The sequence below is a fragment of the Syzygium oleosum genome, unplaced genomic scaffold, assembly GCF_021117445.2.
Source record: "Syzygium oleosum isolate NSW1041296 unplaced genomic scaffold, Sole_v2.1 Sole_v2.20, whole genome shotgun sequence".
In the NCBI taxonomy this organism is placed as follows: Eukaryota; Viridiplantae; Streptophyta; class Magnoliopsida; order Myrtales; family Myrtaceae; genus Syzygium; species Syzygium oleosum.
The window spans coordinates 5,086,350-5,105,497 of NW_026607504.1; the positions used below are offsets into that span (position 1 = coordinate 5,086,350).

A 19,148-nucleotide genomic window follows, 5' to 3' on the forward strand; every position below is an offset into this window, starting at 1 on the left:
GAAGCATATAGGAACAAATCTACAAAGTTGATTTCTATTCATTGATAGGAGTACTATTAGGAAATCTCTGTTTGTATGTATGTGCGTGCGTGAAGCTAACTTATTTGATGATTTCTTGGTTCCTACAGTTGTGACGATGACTAGCATGGTTGTCCTTGAGTACAAGCCACTACAATGATCTTTGGAGTTGAAGTTATGTATATGTCCCATCACCCCTCTCTTTCTCTCACTGTAACTGTGCAAACAAATAATTTCATGTAACCGTTATCTTACGTGATGAACAGATATGATGCAATTCACCCAATGCAAAATATTCTTTCTTCAATCCTAGACATCTATTTCAGCATACACTCAGTGAAAGAGGCCACAATGCAAAATATTCTTTCTTCAATCCTAGACATCTATTTCAGCATACACTCAGTGAAAGAGGCCAGATAAGCGCGTGAGCCCAAAAAAATGGGCTTAAATGAAGATTAGGAGTCACAATGAATGAGCGCATGTCCTAGGAGTCACGAGATAAATAACTAATTTAATCAGCCACGAGCTTGTAAATAAAAGAACATATAAGGGGATGGAAGAAGTAGAAACATTACAAGTTAGCCTTTTTTTTTTTTTGGTCTATCCTACTCTAACACTCTCAACTCACTCTTAAACTTTTACCCTGCCTCCTTACAGAGCGTGGAAGTCGAAGGCCACATTTGAAATTAAACATCCCCACCTCTAGCCCTCCTGAGAATGTGAGGAATCGAACTCCTAATCTCCCCCTTCTCAAGTAGGAAATGTGGTCACTGAGGCAAACCCCAGTGGTTACGTTATAAGTTAGTCTAATTAACATCAATCAAGTGCCAATGGTTATATTGAAGAGCTTACATCGATAAGAGGACCCACTCGCCCTATGTATGTCATCCACCATTCGTTCTCAAAGAGTTTCTCCATATGAAAGTGCAATCTAACGGTTGACATTGCAAAACACAATGACACGATAGATTAAACATAATAAGATAGAAAATGAAAGTTTTGACAATGATAATGTTGTGAAAACAAGTGGTAGGTAGAACCAATGTCCACTGGAATAGCAACACGGGATTCCACTATAGATTGAATGATACAACATGTATTATTACCACACTCAAGTAGAGTGTTTTCCAATTTCACCTAACAACTCATATGGTGTTTAACTCTCCAAATTTCTCACAAAATAATCTTTCAATTTTGCAGAAAAATATACAAATCTTACCCGTAAGATTTAATTTGCTTCAAACACATAAATTCTTGGTATAATTTTTGTCGTGACCCGACAGATTTTCTTGGGGGATGGAAAATTAGCATAGCCTGGTACACGTTAAGTCTAGGTCTGTGACTTAACTTGGGCTCTCCCAAGCCCATATCATATCGCGACTTATGATTTAGGTCTTTTAACATGTAAGCGATTTTTATCTAAGAGACGCCACTAATCAATTTGGGATTGGTCGACTAGAAACCCAAGTAAGATGACGGAAGAATCACCCTACTCCTACGAATCAGGGATTAAATGAGTTCGGGGACTTGGTTACACTAGTTGAGTGACTAGTGCCCTGTCGGTACCTTTCATTCTGTTCATTTCAGAAAATATTTATCATGCAGTTTGGATTGATTTTAGGACTTATCTCTTAACCTGTGAGGTGATCAAGTGAGTGCACAATTATTAAAGATTAGCAATCAAACTAGATATGCAACCTAAGATTATAATCCTAACTAAGGCGACAACATTCAAAACATGACAATTTATGCAATTATATTCTAATTAGAAACAACATGCATAATTTCTACCAAAAAAAAACGACATGCAATATAATAATACAATAGTAGTAAATATAACATGCAAAATCCTACCGTATAGCCCTATAGGCTTATCCGATTTAGACATAATTATTAATCAAATAATTCACATAATTTAGAGAAATATTCAAAAATACTAATTTCTAAACTATTTTCTAATTTTAAAAGAAAATAAAAAATGATTTATTATTTTTTTTAATAAAATAAAAATAATATTAATATAATATTAAATCGAGTCAGGTCGACAAATCCGGGTCGGGTCAAAACCGACCTAGGTCAATGGACTCGACCCATATGCATTGACCCGGGTCGGATCTCCGGATCCGAACCAAGTCGAGGGTGGTCAATCCGGGTCGTTGACACGGGTCTGAACCGGATCGGGCCCAGTCCAGTGGAAAAGAACAAAACAGGTCAAACCGGCCCTGTTTGGCCAGCAGATCGGTCCGATCGATTCCGCCGGTCAATTCAGGCCAAATCCCGGCTTTTCAGGTTCGAGAGGCCATCGGCCGAACAAAAATCCGGCGATTTGCTAGCTGTTTCGCCCGGCCTTTGGCCTCAAGCTGAGGAGATTGGGGGTGACGGCTCGTCGGACAGTCGATCGGGGCGATCGCCGGTCCAGCTCCGACTGGGGCTCGTTGAGCCCAAATGTCGGTCAAAGCTTGGCTGGCCGACCCTGGTCATACTTTGACCTCATCCGTCCTCCAATGGCCATCACAAAGCCGCCTCAAGGGATCAAAGGTCGTTGGACAGCTCGTACGTCGCTAGTCGAGGACCGTCGTAAACTGACTTCATTCATGCATTCTATCGAACATTTGGCGTGCATAGACAAAACAAGGGGTTTTTGATCTACTTTGGGGCCAAGGTCTGCTCCGGTGGCCACGACTCGCCTCCAATGGCGAATATGGATTGGGATCAGAGACGGTATGGGTCGGGATTCGCGCGAAACGGCCGGCACAAGTCTAGGCCAACCTACACAGAGAAAGCAGGGCAAAACAGGGGAACTAGAGGGCCGAGTAAAACTCACCAGTTGGAGGCGTTAGCTCGGAGGATTTCCGCCAGTTCTGGCTCGACGGGGAGGCTCTTGTGGCTTAGTCCTTGTACTTGCAAATGAAAGTCCCAAACTTTCTCACTCAATCTCTCTATTTCTTTCTTTTCCTTCTCTCTTCTCTACTTTGTTTTTCTGTTTCTCATTGTGGCCTAGTCTGTCCGAGAGTCTCTCTCCTCTTCTCTGGTCTTTTATGGCCAGAGGCCACTCGCTTCTACTCCATTAACTCGCCCTGCGATGGCCTGCACCGGCCTACTTTGCGTCCTTGACTTTTGTGGCCATTCTAAGCTCGTGCAGGGAGGGGTGCTATGCTCCTCTACATCTCGGTGCTCATGGCAACAGAGAGGGGAAAAGGAGAGAGAGAGAGAGAGAGAGAGAGAGAGGGGCCGAGCTGAGTGGGAAAAGAGGAAGGGAAGGGCCGGTGGCCGTCGGTTGCGCGAGGGGTAGAGGGAGAGTTGTGTTGCGCGTGCGGGCGAGGGGGTAGAGAAAGAGGGGGTCGGCTCGCGCAAGGAAGAAGGAGGATGAGCTAGGCTAGGCCGGTTACCGTGCGAGAGGGAGGAGAGGCTGGGCTTGGCTGGATTGGGCCCAGTCCCGCACGGAAAGGAAAAAAAGAAGAAGAAAGCTGGATCAAGCCGGCCTTGACCCGGCCCGATCCAGTTTTTTTTTTTTTAAATTTATAATTAATTTTTTAAAATTTTGGAAGAAAAATATATTCTAATATTGCAAAAGGTATCTAATATCTATATGCGATGCAATTGAATAAAATTTTTTGGTTTTAGGAATTAATGACATTAACCCCTAAATTTTATGTAATTTAATTGGGCAATTAAAAATAAGTGTTAACAGTTGCCCCTCTTTAAAGGTACGCTCGCAGAGGTTGCATTCAAAGATAAAATGACACTTAAATTTACCCCGTGCATGTTCAATGAATGTTATTTTTGGAGGGACCATGGATCCCATTTTTTATGATGCGATATAAGATCATGTATGCTAAAGCAAATAAAAACATACCTGAAGTTACTTACCTTGTCAGGAGGGTAGAGTAATTCCAGATAGTTTATGTTGTGTGTCAATGACGCGAACCTATCTTTGGTCGCCCTGACAGAATTTCGTTTGTCTAGGACCTGAACCTATTTTTGGTCACCTTGACGGGGGAAATCGTTTGCCTAGGACACGAACCTACATTCGGTCGCCTTGATAGGAGAAATCGTTTTGCCTAGGATCCAAATCTACCTTCGGTCACCTTGACTAGATTTCGTTTGTTTAGAACCCGAACCTATATTCGATCGCCTTGGCAGGGGAAATCATTTGCCTAGGACCTATCGCCTTGACTGGATTTCGTTTGTCTATGACCCAAACCTTTTTTCAATCGCCTTGACAGGATTTGCTTTGTCGAAGTATCAGAATCTTGTCAGAAGTACCTAAAAAGGCTTAATGTGAATAGAGGGAGTTGATCCAATGTTAGAATTTTGCTTGACGAAGCACTTGAGTCATTAGAGGTGCTTGAAAAGACTTGACCGATAAACGTCTAGGTCGGTCCAAAGCGTCTAACGGCTTGGTAAACAAAGGGAATTAAACTGAATGTTCGGTTTTGCCTACTTAGTATCCGAATCTTTTTTCAGGCACACCATAGGGCAATTAAAGTGCCTTTTTAGTATACGAAACTTTTCTTCGGACGCACCACAGGGCGACGAAAGTGCCTGCTTAGTCCCCAAAACTTTTCTTCGGGCGCAACTCAGGGCGATTAAAGTACCTGTTTAGTATCCGAAACTTTCTTCGAGCACATCACAAGACGATGAAAGTGCCTGTTTAGTATCCGAAACTTTTCTCCAGATGCACCATAGGGCAATGAAAGTGCCTGCTTAGTCCCCGAAACTTTTCTTCGAGTGCACCACAAGGCGATGAAAGTATTTGTTTAGTATCCGAAACTTTTTTTCGGACGCACCATAAGAAATAGAAACATTATTATATTAGTCCAATTAACATCAAGGCCCAATGCTTATGTTAAAGAGCCTAAACCGGTAAGAGGACATGCATGCCCGTGTATGTTCATGAGTAAATTACAAAGCTTTTGTACAATGACCTGCATCTAAATCACATATATATTACTAATTAAAAAGAAGTCATACCATCTCAGACCATTGGAGGAACGATTTCGTCACCATTCTGCAAAATTTAAAGGATCCAAAACAAAGCTTCACAAGAAAGACATCATAGTGCTTTTCCACTTATGATATTTTGTGCTTGATCGCCGCGGAGTAAAGTTGAGGGCAAACATCTCCTTGGAAGCGTCCTCTGGCCGAACAAAACCAACAAGCTTTGCAACAATTTTGGCACTCTCGGCCACATGGTCCATATCTTTTGTGTCGGACCACAACAGGTGGGCTAACTGCAAACTTCTATGCTTTGTATTCAAACCGATTCCCCAAGTTTGGAAGAGCATCTCTCTATCCTTCCTGGTGAGCTTCTTTTGCAACTGCTTGGTGAGCATCTGCCTCTCACGACGAAGATCTTGTATGCTGTTCAGCACAATAAAATACCAGACTTAATATGCTCCTACTGTGAATTTAACAAAAGCAGGAGTGTTTCATATAATTTGAATTCAGTACCTCGAAGCAGCAGTCAAGGTCTGACCATCTTCCAGAGCTTGATTACAACGGGCAGATTTATCCCTAAGAAACAACAACCTCCTGAGCTCTACCTCCATGTAGATAGAATCTGCCGGATCACCTTTAAACAGAAGGAAAAAGTAGCTCCTGTGAACTAATGAGACATTGCATTCCTTCCACAGTTTGACGATCTCCTTTTGCAAGTTTTTGAAGTGTGAAAACCATTCCAAAGAACCTGCTGTATCATCCTCAATTGGATCCAAGCCAACATCCTTAACGTGCTTAGTAGGTGCAATGACATTTGTTTTTATATCATGTACCTATCAATCGAAAGAGTCCCCACTGAGCAAAATGTGCGTATGTTGACAAAACATCTATATTTAACATTAGTAACCGAGCACTAAGTAAGTTCTCCAAATTTCATTCAAAGCACTATATATCCAAGTGAATGGTACTCCAAACTTACTTGCATGTCCACATTTACGTATGACAAGACTCATATAGTTGAAACCATTGCTGGGCAATATCACTACAACGATCGTCATATATTTGTACACAGAAAAGCTACTTTAGACGAATCAAAATCTTCTAATTTAAAATATTTAACAAACTTTAAACATCTGAAAGCCATGGCTTCTGTACCCTGTCCATAGTACGTTGTCCAACACAAAGTAAAAGAAGCCCGGTCTGAACCACGCAGGCCAATCCCTAATAACTCCCATCCACTTGAGTCATGGGGTGTCGCACCCAAATATTTGAATCAGATAGCAGAGATATAACATTCTTTGATACGGACAAAGCATAATAACTCCTGTGTTATATTTAAATTCTAATGGAGAAAATGAAAAATTTGTAAGGTCCTCCAGAATAGTTAATTCATTGTTCATTATATAGCTCAAATATGCCTGTCATAAGAGGAACAAGGAAAGGCAAGGGAACGAAGCTCACCCCGTGCTGACCAGGTTGATCCTCCGTCTGAGCAATGGACTCCTCTATTTAGGAAGCGGGAGGCATATTGCTGTCACATTTCTCAACTGTCCGAATTATCTCTTCTTGAAGCTCATTATCCACAGAATCCTCTGGTGAATTATAAGAACCACTACTGGGCAAGTTTTCTCTGGACCCATACTTCAATGAAGGAAACTTTCTCCGACATCCCTCAGGTCTTCCAGGACAATCTTTTTCAAATTGAGGGGGTGGTGTACTATGGTTTATCTCCATCTCCTCAATATTCACAAGGCCTGACTCACAACTTTTACTCCTGACTAGCTTGAAACTTCTGGATGTAGGTAACTCTTTCTCCTGCATCATTGAATATGGTTTTTCAGGAGAAGCTTCTACATAATCCTGAGGAACTCTGTCTAACTGTCTAGTTTGTTCCAAAGTTGGTGATCCCAATTTTTCGTTTTCCTCATCACCTTCCTCAACCACAATATAGTCTGAGATGCCTTCCTTCTCCTCCGCTGATGGCATATCACCATGGCCATGGCAGTTTGAGTTTGGCTTTTCCATCTCAATGCAGCGTACTTCTCTGCAAAAGTCCTCGGAATTTTCATCAGTATATTCTCCAATGTCCTCTGGACATATGCTATTTCGCCTGGAGTGAGACATCTGAATTGAGAGCTGTGAAGAGGGGTCAGATAGTGAGGAGTTCTCTTCAAAGTCAGGAATGTGGATTATATGCCCATCTGAATCACTCCTACTGTGTTGATCTGAATACTGACATGAATCAAATGTTACGATGCCAACATCCACATACTCATTATCTGCTCGGTTTTGAGAATCTGAAATTGGGCTCTTGAGTTCCCATGAACCTCGCACACGAAGTTTAGGGTAATCACTGCATGCATCCACCTGAAGTATTAAATGAACAGAAGATTCATTAATGAATAATTGATGTTAAAAGTTGAGGACGGCAAAGCCATCAAGGAATCTAACAAAGTAGAATTACCCGTACAGTCGAAGGTTTGTGATCCACAACCAATAGGTGCAAATCCTGAACCTCAGACTGAGCAAGGTCTCGCTGTAGAGACAATTCTGCAATCTCTTTCTTGAGCTGTGAGAGGATACGACCACAGAAAATGAGGTGTCAAATAATGAAGTGATTTCCTGATTTATAAATGAAAAAAAAAATGCTTCACTGTTCATAGAACTTTAAAGGGGGTGACAACATGGAAATTCTGAAGTAGATGCCTGTTGACAGCATCGTGGCAAAACTTAAATGGAATGACTATGAAAAAAGGAACAAAGTAATATGATAGGATAACCTCACAATTTTTGCGGAGAAGAGGATTGCAGAAAACATCAGTTAGACATCCAGGAAAAACAGAACGTTCACTCAAGTAAGCTCTACTTGTCTTTTTAGCCAATAAATAAATAAATAACATAAAAGAAAAGCTGATGAGAAAGTCATAGCTATAAATGCTAACAGCATAATGGTGAAGCTGTGGGTTATTTCCCAAAGGTGCGGAATGTTAAATATAGTCCAAAGGGACATGCTAGGGTGAGAGAGATAAAGAAAATTTGCAACTCTGGAAAATATGCATTCTGCAGGGGAAGGTCAAAAAGGCTAGGCAATGATATTACTCTTAAAATTCTCCGTTAAGTCTTAAGCTCCCAAGTTAAATTACCAACTTTTACACAAACTTTCAAGTGGATGAGATCGGTCAAGAGATGTCTATTGATATAAAATTGCATGTATTGTGCACTGAAGGATATTCAACCTAATGGAACTGGTGGAATTCACCATCGGTATGAAAGAAATAATTGACTTCTGACACAGCAGTGTACTAAGGAAGAATTTAGAAGCTACACCTAGTTTATGTGTGATAATTACACAAAGTACCTCCCTTTTCCATGGATAGTGAGAGAAACCTCAAAGAATATAATAAACATCAAATTGCAATATTAAAAGCCTTAATGTGGCATCATCACCTTCTCAATTTGGAGATCTTTTTCTCGGAGCAGCACAGCAGAATCAGATGAAACAAAGGCTAGTCCCGGATTTCTCAGCTCACTCTCCAATCTAGCCAATTCTCTCTGTAAATGCTTTACCAACGCTTTATCAGACATAACAACATTAACCTGTGCATTTGTGGCGACCTCTTTAGCACAACTTGCGAACAATAGTGTATTTCTTGACTGCTCAACATGACTTCGGGCAGGACTCATTGTACAGATGATGGAAGTTCTAGCATTTCCTCCCAGTGAGGATTGCAGAATACGAGTTAGTTTGGAATCTCGGAAAGGAATATGTCCATTTCTTCCCTTGCTGGAGCCATTCAATTAGTTCTAGATCAATAATCATAAGCTTAAAAATAAATCAACGATAAATTGGAAGAAAAGAGAGCTTAAGACTGCAATACTTCCACCAACTGCCGATTTCTTATAGGATCTTAATAAAAGCAACTGTTCTGTTCATACAATCAAAGATGAAAAATTGATGAAACATCATTACGGATGATCTTTTCCTCCAAAACATTGACAAAGAAAATAAAAGATATTTTGAGTTTTTAAAAAATATATGAAAAAAAGTCTACATAACCATGCCCGTCAATATATATATGTTTTAAAATTTTGAGATATTCAATGTGCAATAAAAGACAATTTTCAAATACTACAAGAAAAGGGAAATGCGAAAAAGTCAAACTCGCTCCACGACTACTCTGGAGTCTCTCGACTTCTTATGCTTTGAAACAGTTCATCTTCTTTATGCTACAATCTGCATGATAACCTATACATGGAGCTGAAGGCTAAAATAGTCAATAGCCCAGAAAACTAATCCCCTACTCTTAAAACAATAATTTTCAACTATACAGTTGAATTTATGCCTGAGAAACCCAAACTAACCTCCCAAAAGACCAGATAGAACAAATTCTTTTGGCCAATAACATGTCTAATGAATTGACCCAAGCATTTGGTACAAGAGGTACTCGACATTGCTCAAGGAGGAAATGGTAGCAAAGATAAACCCCTTGTCAGCTCTGTGAGCACTTGGTCGTCACAACAGGTTGGCAGACAAGCCATAAATAGAATGAAACATGTGGGTGCTCATGCACTAAACCTGCCACAGGCAGCAATCACAAACCCCAATGGAGGATGGAAAGTGTAAACAGAGCTCAGCATCTGGATTTTACTGAAAGCAGGATAGGAAATAGAGCGCAACAGCATAACTGGATCCATATAGCCCATCCTATTTTGTGGGAGAAGGCTTGGTTGTTCAGGTTGTTGTTATTTGTATATCGTGTGTCTATGCAGGTAAACTAGTATTGTGTAAGCAATGGACCTTTGGCGCAGAAAAGGCGTTGCAGTGGTGCTCTACGTTCATGTTAGTGCATGGTCCAACTAAATTATAAGATCTCTCGGATGAAGACAATGAAAAAACAAGCTGTAAGGCCAACCTCAGCTTGCGGATAACTGTTCCCAAAGTCAACAAACTGCGATTTATGTGGCAACCCTCTTTCAACCTTGCACCAGCTGATAATGACTGAGATGCACGCTCACTTCCTGCTAGGTCCACGAAGTTCTGCAACCAAAAGAAACTATTATATTCTCCCGGTCCCGGTAAATGTCTATAGGTTGAAGTGGAGTACTGAATATTCATACCACAGTAGCAGCAAGAGTGCTTAAATTATCGTTCCCCAAGAGCTCACGAGTCGAACTTTCAATTGTCTGGCAGCAGAAACAATGAGCAATAAATCTTTGACATTTCAATAAGAATTGACCGCAAAACAGATAGAATTCATCATTACCAGTCTGAGAATCTGATGTGATCTTGAGCTAGCTTCGTTAAGGCATGTCCCTCCAACCTGTCTTTGAGCTGTGAAATCCAAATGATCAGCCTAAGCATTATATTGTGCTGCTAGATATAGTATGCAACCATGAAATTCATCCAACACAGGAGAATGAAGCTTTAGTCCTTACCTTCACACACAGAAAGAAGTTCTCGAAAGTGGCTCCAGTCCTTCAGCGTTTCCTCTGTGAGTTTCTCAACTATAGTCCCTCTCTGTCAAAAGAGCTAGCTCTCACGGCGATGTTGGATGAGCTCGTAGTTCCTCAGCATAGTATAAAGAAATTTACCTCCGGATCATCTAGAAGTCTCAGTGGAGTACTATCTGCGCTGAGGAGGTCTCTCACAGACTCGTTGTAGATCTCCATCGCAGAAAACTTCAACAGAAATTCTCTTTCCTTGTGCTATTGAGAAACGAGAGAATGTCTTTATTAACATGCAAATGTTAGAGGAAGAAGTTGCAACTGAAAATGGAGGAGATATTTGAGTAAAAAATGACTTGTTACCTTCTCTATGTAGCTGTATATATCGGCCATTGAGTATTCAGTAATTCCACTCATAGTGTATGTTTTTCCACTACTTGTCTGTCCATATGCAAAAACACTTGCTGCAACATTGGGCACCGGATGGTTGCAATCTCAGGCAAATATCAACAAAACAAATCAACATCGGAAGGAAGAAGAAGAGGTTAAAGTTTACCATTTATCCCACTGACAACTGAAAGAGCAACTTTCTTGGCTCCTTCCTCGTACACTTGCCTTGTGGAGCAATCGCACCGGAAAACTCTGTCTGCAAATCAGCCAACACTGAGAACACATAACACTAAGAGATATTGAACATAATGCTTCCTTAAGTCGATAATGATTTCCAAGAATGCAAAGACCAATCATTTATCAAAAAGTACATCATTAGAAACAATTGTTAGAATTTGAAGATGTGGGCTCAAGACCAAAAGGATGGTGGATCCAACATAACATGAAACTGTGCTCAAGGGAAAGCAAAGAAGAAAGAAAGGAAAAAACTTCATTGATTGGGATTCAGTTACCAAATGTGTAGGCAGCTGGGTACATGGACCGCTCGGAAACAGAAAGATTGTTTCTGTAGATGATGGTGTTGTCATTGATGCATTCCCAATCCGATACATCATCCCTAGAAATCTCCTTCTGATTCAAGGGCCTGAGACGAACTGATACAAAGATTTTCTCTTCACGGGGACTTGAACCCTGCATTATCTCCTGGCCGTCAACTGCCACCATCGTCTACCTGCTTACTATCCAAGTATATGAACCGTCCCCCAAATCAAGATTTGTCTTCACTGCAACCAAATACTCCGACAAAGCCCGCGACACATCACGCAGTTCTACGCCTCATCACATCTTCACTGTCCGACTAGGCATTGTAGTTTTGGAGTCAAAAAAGCGAGTGATGCTGGGATCTTATGAAATGTGAGGCCCGTCCAACTTCCACACCTACCATCGTCACCTGTAATGAACAAGCTAATCATGGCTTAGAGCATAATCACCCACACTCCATTAATTTGTCTTAAGCACAAACATGGGTTCCTCCTTAATCGCTCCTTCCTTCTGTCATCTGAAATTTAGAAAAGTCAAACAAATGCATATCTGAAGTCACAAGTTCCCCATCTCCAGGAGAAATGGGCGGTGTTTCTTTTTTATTTAAATTAGCAAATATTTTATAAAATGAACCATTTTGGAGTTTTCTGAGATGGTCCCCAGAACAGACTGTCAAAAAGTCTCCTTTGCTCGTGCTGACTTAGATTATAGAATGTCTTTAAAAAAAAAAAAACAAAGCAAGACATGTTTTCACCTTGGGAAGTGAAGACTTCCCAAAGAATGTCTGAGATCTAAGCAAAGATCCATGGCACTGTGCATTTCACTGCAGTGCAGAGAGAGAGAGAGAGTTCTAAACTGGTCTTTGAAAATTTTCAGTTGCCTCATTTCCTTACTAATTGGGCAGTAAACGGCAAAATCTCCACAGGGCGGAACATGAATTTCCGCAAAACTGTTCGCTGCCTCTCACTTTAAAACATAAAGCGAATGCACTTAGAAGAAGCGACCAAATCTTCATGGCATGCCTCCAAGCTGCAAGCGGAGCCACCCAAATTCGACAAGTGAAATGGCAATGCGAATCCGCGAAGCAGAAGCTTCACCAATCTGTCCTTCACGGCGACGCATTCAGGTCGCTTTTTGCCAATCTCAAGGGAGTTTTTTTGCTTTCCGAGGCGAATCATTGAATGCACACGAAATGGAACCATTCGACCGGCAATGCCACATTGGTGGTTCATTAACTTGACCAAACGAGAAAAGGGAAATTACCGTTGACCCTCAGCTGTCGAGCCCGGATCCTTAACGCAACAATCCCACTCAGGATCTGACCCGTAACGCCATTCCAGGACCCAAATTGCAGTCCGACACGAGCCGGCAACAGGATCGGTTGCTTCCGACGTTCGAACCAAAAGAAGTGGCGAACGGAACGCGTACTTCGACGAGGATGTGCGAGATGTAGGCAGAGAAAAGCGCAGCCTGGCAAGCTCTGTCTCTCCGAGGAAGATGGCGATGAAGATTTGGATGGCTTTCTTAAGGCCCTGCGAATGCGGAGAGAGAGACAGAGAGAGACGGTTGGTAGTTCTGTAACTTCCGTTCGTTGTTCGGGTTGGGTTCGGAGTTTTTGATCATTTTTAGCCTTATAATTAAAACTTCCCTCTTCTTCTTTTTTTCACTATTTATAAATTTCTTTTTTCTATACGGTCGGGAACGTGCTGCAGGAGCCAGACATCGACCCGTCAACATATCCGGTCGGTCGCACCCGCACTCAAAAGATTAAATTGGCGAGTTTTGAGTCAACTAAGATATATAAAGTACCTCACCGGCACGCGACTTTCTTTTCTAACGTGGCTCCACGCGCATCTTCGCGTTCGATGCGCGCCCAATTCCTTTTGCTTTTCCCGTGGTCTTCATATACCAACCGGCTGCGCACATCGCAAGCAAATGGCATAGATAATTACGTGTGCCATGTCAACCAATAGCACCGCGTGCGACGTCAGCTAACAACGCGACGCATCGTGTCGGTAATTGTAAGTGTCCACGGAACGCGGAATTGGAGCTCCTAATGTTCTCTCTTTTGGCTAAGCAACGCCTTAGAGATATCTTCTTAATTTGCTTGGCCAAGGTAGTTCGATGAGCAACTGAAATGCAATTGGAAATGTTAGGTGATTGAATTTGACACCCCATTATTGGGAGGCCCATTATTGCAATTTATGAAAGTATTGGGCAGGTTGGTGAGCCATCCAACGAGGGAAAAGTATTTAGTTCGTGGACATGTTTTATTTCGATGCTAGCGTGATCCAACTGTTCATTTAATGGAAAAGCTCTCGCTCTTCGTTGATTCACGTGGTGGTGGTTGCTTGGAATCAAGATAATGTCGACTCCCAAAAGAAAACTCATATTTGCATTGCTTGCCATGTGACCCCGCCTTCATTACTTTTCTTTAACTCCAACTCTTTTATTTTTCTTTCATTTTCCTCCTCGAGAGAGAGAGGACTATCAATGATAGTCTCGTGTCGCTCTCCCGTGACGTGAACGAGCCGACTCGCATTCAATCGTATGAACGGCCTTACTTTGACGTGCGAAAATACCCAACGGTGCTGATGATGCCGTCGGAGAAAGCCGAGCCAGCTCGAATCGAACTGATCGTGTGCGAATCCCGATTGACGTATAATGGAAGGGGGTCTTTCTAGTTAGGGATAAATTTAGGAAGGAATCACATCAAATCAAAGAGATGGCAGAGCTGAGAGTTCGATCAAAGGTTTGTGTAATTAAAACTCCTGTGCACCAAATGGGCCACCACCGCAACTCCTTGATTTCATTTCGCAGATGCTTGAACACAACAAGCAACCTAAACCGGCATTGTTGGTGGGTCTACGATTTAAGCCACGAACTAATTGGGTGGTAACTAATTATTTAATTAATCAATGCTAATCTGTGAATAACCATTAAAGCCACGAACTAATTGGGTGGTAACTAATTATTTAATTAATTAATGCTAATCTGTGAATAGATCTCTTGACCTAACGGGCCACGTCCACCATCCGGAAAGGAGGTGAAGTAAAACTTAAACAAACGGTGATTTCAGATCGAGGGAAGGAGCGAGAATGATTTCCCACTATAATGGTTTTGAAGGCTTTCTTTCCAGAAAATTCTCCATAGGCTGTAGTACGGGTGTCAAAAAGAACCGTCCAAACTGATCCGAACAGAAAGAAATAGAAGTTGGGTATTTTTATATAGGGGTTCCATTCTGTTCGAGTAGGAAATAAAACAACGGAGTTTTGACGGTTTAGTTCGGTTTCGACTCATGAACCTCGAGACAACCGTAATCTTGCTACTGAGACGATCGGAGCAAACACGTTCGCGAACGTAGAAAGAGAGACCCGGACTCTCTCACCTGAGCGTCCAACCGTCGACTCCTCGACGCCGTCATCTCCTCATCGTCTTTGATTCTATCGTATCCGCTCGAGCCGTGGGTTATGTTGCTATTAGCATGCATCTACCGGGGAACCCAGATCAACTGGGTCATCGAACAAAATTAACACACGTAGCAATGAGATGCATAGGAACTCCAAATTACAAAACCCTGTTTTTCTTTCTCCTTTCCCACATCCTTCGCCACCATCCTTCGTTCACGACGGTTGTTAGAAATATAGTGTCTGATCTGAGTATCTTTCATATCATAATCTCTCTCTAATGGCGGTAATGATCACACATATGACAGGATCATGGCTTATTCCCAAGCCTATAGTTTGAAGCTTCCTTTAGGTCAAGCTCTCATATAAACTATCAAAAGACGTGTTGAATATTCTCGGCATTCAAGTATCGCAACCCTCCAACATCTGTTGGACGAGCTTGGGAGCTAAGCTAGCGGACGATCTGGATGCGACTGATCTTGTCAGGTCAAAACTCATTTCTTGAATATTTTTTCGCAATTCTCCCTTTGGGAGGAGCAGAAGAAAAGCTGCAAGAGTTCGAAGTGGGGGAGGAGGAGGAGGAGGACCACTTTGACTCGCGTGGGAAAAGAATCGTAGAAACACCCCATGTGGCGAGCGAAAGCCATGCATGATGGGGACGACCCCCTTTTGCATGCATGCATGCATGCATGTGTTCTCTCTTTTAATGGCCATTTATTCCTTTGTCGCGTAAAAGAAAATTAATAAATAATAACAATAATATTATTAATAATTCGGAAAAAAATTAAATTAGAGGGAGCAAAAAGTTGTGGAGACCGAAATTTCGGAATCCATGCATGTGCCTCCCCACCGACAGTGACACGTGGCCGGAGGGGAAAGAACGTAGGTTTCGTCGACAATTCAGCAGATAATATTTCGTGAAATTGCAACGTGACATTTTTAATTTCAGAGCTTTATCTCATTGATTACTAATAAATTTCACGACGTGTATAATGCAGGGAGGAATCTTAGACTTAGAACCAGTATAGGTCGAAAAGAATTTATGGGACTTTCCCACTCCTTTCGTTCTAAAGGAAAGGAAAAGGAATAGGACATTTTAGATTTACGACTTGTCTCAAATATTAAATAAAAAATTAATAAGTATAAAATTATTTAAAGACTTTGGTATTCAATTGTACTTAGTGTTTGATAATAACCTAGTTTTTACCGAGATCAATACCTAATTGTTTGGTCCCCACAAAGTTCATGCGCACGTCTAGGTCAAACGAGAAACACAACTAATATCTAAGCAGGACTAGACATTGCATAGGATGTTCGATTAATCTTCGTTTGTTTCGTGAAAAATTATTAGTTTGAAAAATTATTTTTCTAATAACGATTGCTCTTATCATTTGAAATAATTAGTCAATGAAAAATGATTTCATTATCGAGAACAATTTATTTCTGACCATTTTTGTAGACGATGAAAATATTTTTCGTTCATCATTTTTCATAAGCGATACAGGCAATTACTTTTATGGAAAATGTTTTTCAAGTCGTTTATTTTCAGCAAAACTGATGCACCATTTTTTTGGGTGAAATGAATAATATGAAAAATATTTTCTTAAAAATAATCGATTGTATCGCTTACAAAAAATTAACAAATGAAAAAAACTTTACATCGTCCCAAAAAATGTTCAAACGTAAATTGTTCTCGATAATGAAAACATTTTCCATTAACGAATTATTTCAAGTGCTATTGACAATTACTTTTAGGAAAATCTTTTCCAAGTCGTTCATATTTCGCGAAATAAACGGAGCCTAAGTTGGACTAAACTCTACATGATGTTGAATTAAATTCGTTTTATCGATTAAATAGTAGAAGCATATGTATTCTACTTCGTCCGCGCTAGGTTGGTAGCGTGCGCATAGGCATGTGTTGCAAAGCATTCAGTACAAAACGACGGATGAATAATTCAAAACGATAGCGTGTTGGTTTCTTTGCAGATGCACGCATGCACCATTTTAGATAGGCCAATTCATGGAGTCATACATTCGCATTCATCAATCATAAGATTATTTTTTGGGTATGAATTTTGCGGACTATGCTCTTTGATTTTTTAAAATCCGGAACACTCCGAAAATTTTCACGAAATACAGACATTAACACGTAAATTCACATATATTTTTTCATAGCTTTTTTAAATTCATACAATGTTGTAGATGTTGACAAGAAAGCATGCCGAATCATAACCAAACAAGCCTTAAATATTGTGGGTCTCTTACGTAAAGCGGATGAATCTTCACCGAATTGAACGGTCCAAATGTATGTGTGAATGAAATAATTTCTTTAGTAAGGAAAAAAGGACAAAATCTATACTTATACTAATGTACAGATAATCATTGGTCACCAGCTCATAGTCATGGTGGATCAGGTAAGCAAGAAATTTCCTAGTAATTAATAATTATTAACAAATGTGATGTATGTATGTATGTATGTCTCATTAGGGCATGCTGAGAAATTCTTAGCTAGATGCCATTTGTTTGTTCTTTAGCGGGCTCCATCCCAGCAATCCGACTATATTAATCTACATAAGTTTTTTTTATTATTCTGACTTTGGTCGAAATCTACTTTAGTGTTTGAATATGGAGATTCCTATACAAATGTTCACGCGAAATGAATCGTAGAGGCAGTAGCATACCTTGCGTAGCAAAATTAGAATTTCAAAAAATTTGAAAATTCGAAATTAATTATGTCCTCTGTCTGAAATAGTCGAGAGGGTTGTTGTTGAGTCAATTAAAGCTCTTTAGTCAATGGGCCCGGGGAAGGAGTTTTTGAAATTCCTCAAGATACACCAATTAGCCTTGAATTTTTGGAACCAAAGGATATTTTCTTACAAAGTTCATCATTTTTGAAAATTTAGGATTTTTTTGGTAATTTTCCCAATGTTGTTGCACAAAGTTTCCCACATGGAAAGAACTCTTCTCTGTGCCAGAATTGTATCGTATTATAAAGTAGTTAAATTAAATACGAGAAAGGCAGCACCAAATGCCAAATATGTGGTTGAAGTCACCTCCTTTTGACTACTATTAATTTATCTTATATATATGATAGTAATTTGACCATTAATTTTTTTTCTCTTCGTCCTTTTATGGCTGAATGTCGGTGAAGAATCCAATCCGGCATGTGATGCCGGGAATTTTCAAACGACATGTATCGAGGAGTTGTCCATTTTATATTTACGGACTATTAGAATTTTGCACTCCCACATATCCAGCTGTTTTAAGGCCAATGATCGCCACCAAATTAGTTGACGCCGATGGAATAAACATCTTTATTATTTCTCATGCAATAATTGGTTCAATACGAAAGGAGACAAAAAAAAAACATGAAGAAGAAGAAAACGGACCGTGACGTTACGTTATGTTTTTCTCTTTTATATTCGTTATAAAGGTAAGGGACGACAAAAATAACATAATGCGAGACACCGTGAAGTATGTGTTTTGTTCTTGAGTACGTAAAAGATCATTAGTATGATCGAGAAAGGACTAAGCGATTGTTCTAGCTCGAAAAGCTTGCGAATTGGTTGTGACCATGTAAAGTAAAATATACCGGAAAGTGAAGATCGCTATTTGAGAAGTCGAGGATTCATGTGCTCTTTTATCCGGGCACAATACATATAGTATTTATTGTACATATAAATCATCTAACTGAAGCAAAAGATCACACATTTTTTTTATAGTTTCAATTGAAGTTATACTAAAAATCAAATTAGTACATTTGCAACTTTATAAGCACAATGAAAATGCTACGTTTAGTAGTCAAGATAAAATTCGGGATAGGATAAAATTATATTCCGTGTTTGGTGCCTACTCAAGAGAGGATAAAGTCGGATATAGAAGTGATATAGCCCGGATAAAATTATCCCATGGGAGAGGTGGGATAAATATAGATTTAATTTCTAATATCCATAATATAAAATTTATTTTTCTCAAATAACATTTAATAAAATTAAAATAATATTCAAATATAAATAATAATTGAATTTTAATATAAAAAATTCAAAATAACAATAAATAACAATAAATTCGTTTTTATTTATTCTTATTTTTATTTATATATTCAAATTTCTTTCTATCTTATGATAGAAATTTCATATACACATATATACACATTTAGTATTTATATGTATTACATATTTTAGGCATATTTGTATAGTTTACTATTTAATAAAATTTTATTAGAGAATGATGGAAGGGGAAGAAATAAAAAAGAAAATAATAAAAAAGAGGGGTAAAATTAAAAAAAATGAAATAGTTATGAGTGTCGTGAGAAATTTTTATTATTTCCGTTTGTGCAATTTTTAGGTTCATTTACACTAATATAACATTCACAGTAAATAATTGACATAGTAATATGTGAAAATA

At 39.8% G+C, this 19,148-nt stretch overlaps 1 pseudogene; it reads right to left on the reverse strand.

The window, feature by feature from the left end:
* Positions 1-4,814: 4,814 nt before the first annotated feature.
* Positions 4,815-12,457, reverse strand: LOC115693090 (kinesin-like protein KIN-7G; annotated as a pseudogene).
* Between the last annotated feature and the right edge of the window lie 6,691 nt (positions 12,458-19,148).